Raw genomic sequence first — 3,729 nt, 5'->3', positions numbered from 1 at the left:
CCGAAGCATACGGAATCCCATCCATGCGTTTTCGCTCATCAGGAGTCGAAGAACTCTGAGTCTTGCTATGACTAATGCCATGTGACATGGGCAAGAAACCATTCTTTGCATCTTGCATGTTGAACCGCTTCAACACCTTGTCAATATACACACTCTAGCTTAATCGAATAAGCCTTCTCGATCTATCTCTGTAGATTTTGATTCCCAAAATGTAAGATGCTTTTCCCAAGTCCTTCACAGAAAAACTATTTTTCAATGAGTCCTTGATAGATTCAAGCATTTGAACATCATTTCCAATCAATAATATGTCATCCACATATAAGATCAGAAAAGCGACTGAGCTCCCACCGACCTTTTTGAATACACAATGATCACATTCGTTCTTGATGAAGCCAAACTCTTTGACCGCTTCATTAAAACGAATGTTCCAATTACGAGATGCATGCCTTAATACATAAATGGATCTTTGAAGCTTGCATACCATGCTAGACTTCTTTGGATTGACAAAACCCTCGGGGTGTCTCATATACACATCCTCGGTTAAATTTCCATTAAGGAAAACCGTTTTGACATCCATCTGCCATATGCTGCTATAGCAAGAATGATCCGAATTGATTTAGGCATCGCTACCGGTGAGTAAGTCTCATCGTAGTCAACTCCTTGAACTTGTCGATAACCTTTAGTGACAAGTCGAGCCTTATGGACTGTGACATTTCCGTCCATATCAGTTTTTTCTTAAAGATCCACTTGCACTCAATGGCTCGAACGCCATCTGGCAGATCAACCAAGTTCCAAACTTGATTGTCCTCCGTGAACTTTAATTCGGATCTCATGGCCTCAAGCCATAACTTGGAATCAGGGCACTCCATTGCTTCCGCATACGTAGTCGGCTTGTTATTGTCGATAACCTTTCCAACCTCCGTGGAACCGGCGTCGACTCCATGACGGGTTCCCTGACTAATTCCGTTGTGATAGAATCACCTACCAGAACGTCCCCATGTGGTTCTCGAATTTCTTCGAGTTGGACTATCCTCCCACTAGCCTTCCGATTGAGAAACTCTTTCTCAAGGAAAACTCCATGTCGAGCAACAAACACTTTGCCCTCTCCACGGTTGTAGAAGTAATATTCCAAGGTTTCCCTTGGATATCCCACGAATATGCACTTGCCGATTTGGGTGTGAGCTTGTCCGACTGGAGTCGCTTGACATATGCTTCACATCCCCAAATTTTTAGAAAAGACAAACTGTGACTCTTCGCAGTCCATATCTCATATGGTGTCTTATCTACGGACTTAGATGGTACCCTGTTTAGTGTGAAAGCTGCAGTTTCTAGAGCGTATCCCCAAAATGACAAGGGTAAATCTGACTGACTCATCATCGATCGGACCATGTCCAACAGGGTCCGATTTCTCCGTCTGACACACCATTTCTCTGTGGCGTACCTGGGGGAGTCAGTTGTGGAACTATTCCACGACTCTCAAGATGATCATCAAACTCCTGGCTCATATACTCACCGCCACGATCAGATCATAGTAGTTTTATTTTCTTGCCGAGTTGATTTTCCACTTCGTTCTGAAACTCCTTGAACTTTTCAAAAGTTTCTGACTTGTGCCTCATCAAGTAGACATATCCATATCTACTCAAGTCATCGGTAAAAGTCACGAAGTATTGGAAACCACCTCTGGCTGTCATGCTCATTGGTCCGCATACATCACTATGTATAAGTTCCAACAGCTCAGATGCCCTCTTGCAACTCTTTGCAAAAGGAGTCTTAGTCATCTTACCAAGTAGGCGAGATTCGCATGTCTCGAATGATTCAAAATCAAACGAATTTAGAATTCCATCATGATGGAGCTTCTTCATGCGCTTTTGACTAATGTGTCCTAGTCGACAATGCCAGATGTATGTCGGATTTATCTCATTAGGCTTATGCCTCTTGACATTTATGTTATAGACTGATGCACCTTCAAGATCTAGGATAAATAACCCATTCACAACGGGTGCAAAGCCATGAAACATATTATTCAAGTAAATAGAACAACCATTGTCCTTAATACTGAATTCATAACCTTGTCTCATCAAACATGGGCCAGAAATAATGTTTTGACTCAAAGCAGGAACATAATAACAATTATCAAGTTCCATTACAAATACTGATGGTAAATTAAGTTGCATAGTGCCGACGGCCAATGCAGCAACTCTTGCTTTATTCCCGACGCGGATGTCAACTTCTCCTCTTGCGACATTCCTAGTTCTTCTTAGCCCCTGCATCGAGTTGCATAACCAATCCAGTATCATATACCCAAGAGCTATTAGAAACATCAGCAAGATAAATGTCTATAACATATACAACAAGTGTACCTGAAGAAGTTATACTTCCAGTCTTCTTGCCCTTCTCGGCAAGCCACTTGCTGCAGTTCCTTTTCCAGTGTCCGGTTTCCTTGCAATGAAAGAAAATACTCCCCGAAGCTATCCCTGACTTAGGCGCAGTGGCTGCAGTTGGAGTTGCCTCCTTCTCTTTGCCCTTTGCCTTAGCCTTTTTCTTGGACCAGCTCTTCTTGAACTTAGCCGAGTTCTGCACCATCAACACTTGACGATGCGTACCTTTCTTGATATCCTACTCTGCCAATTTGAGCATCCCATGCAATTCAGTGAGCTTCTTTTCCATCCCATGCATATGGTAGTTCGAGATGAACGGCCCATAGCTATCCGGAAGAGAACCCAGAATTGTATCTGTGGACAACTCATGCCCAAGTGGGAAGCCCAACTGATCCAGAGCTTGCATGTACCCGATCATTTTGGTCACATGCGGGCTTAGTGGATCACCCTCTTTCAGCTTACAATCCATCAAGGATCGCCAGACGTTGAACCTTTCAGTCCTAGCCTGCATTTGAAACATGCTCTTGAGATTCTCGATCATATCGAAAGCCTCAATATTTTTGAACTGCTGCTGCAGATCAGGCTCCATAGAAGCCAACATGAGACAACTGATCTCGTTTGATTCATCAACGAGTTTGTGGTAGGCATTTCTGGTTGTGGCATTAGCATTATCGGCAGGTTCCTCTCGAAGTGGGTTCTCTAGAACTTGTTCCTTTTTCTCATGCCTAAGAACAATTCTTAGGTTTCTATACCATGTGGTAAAGTTTGTTCCATTCAATTTATATTTTTCCAGGATTGATTTCAACGCAAAAGGGGTAACTTGAGCAGGTGGTGCCATTGATCTACAACAGAAATATGCAAAACACTAAGACATGTATTCATGAAGAGTAATTCATATTAAACATTTTAATAATATTATTACTCCCACTAAAATAAACATCCCTCGGTTGATACTTAGTGATTCAAGATCCAAGATCAACATGTCAACTAGTGAGCTTTTGCATCACCGCTAGAAGACAAGATCACTCGGTAAGCAACTCTTGCTAATCGTATCTCCATATGACTCTTGTTGGTTACATCTCATGCCTCACCAACTCCTATGCCTCGTGGCCCTAAACTGTTTTGATAGCCATGACAAGTCAACCAATGGTTCGTGTGTAAGTGTCCGACACAAACCCATCACTCCAAGGAGATCTAGTGGCACCCTAATTTTATAGACCCACCACTAAATATACTTGACATGTGAAGGTGCAGCAATTGGGGAGGCATCTATACTTGACATTCTTTGAGGGATCACGCTACTTAAAACATCTACCATGCAAAAGAAGGGTGCATAAAAGGGATAAACTTT

The 3,729-nt window shown here is 42.5% G+C and overlaps 1 pseudogene; it reads right to left on the bottom strand.

Annotated features, from left to right (window-relative positions):
* Positions 1 to 2,247: 2,247 nt before the first annotated feature.
* Positions 2,248 to 3,216, bottom strand: LOC147991315 (uncharacterized; annotated as a pseudogene).
* Positions 3,217 to 3,729: the final 513 nt, after the last annotated feature.

Source organism: Triticum urartu, chromosome 1A (genome assembly GCF_056163025.1).
Source record: "Triticum urartu cultivar PI428250 chromosome 1A, HENAU_Tu73, whole genome shotgun sequence".
Classification (NCBI taxonomy): Eukaryota; Viridiplantae; Streptophyta; class Magnoliopsida; order Poales; family Poaceae; genus Triticum; species Triticum urartu.
This window is presented reverse-complemented; position numbering and strand designations above follow the sequence as displayed.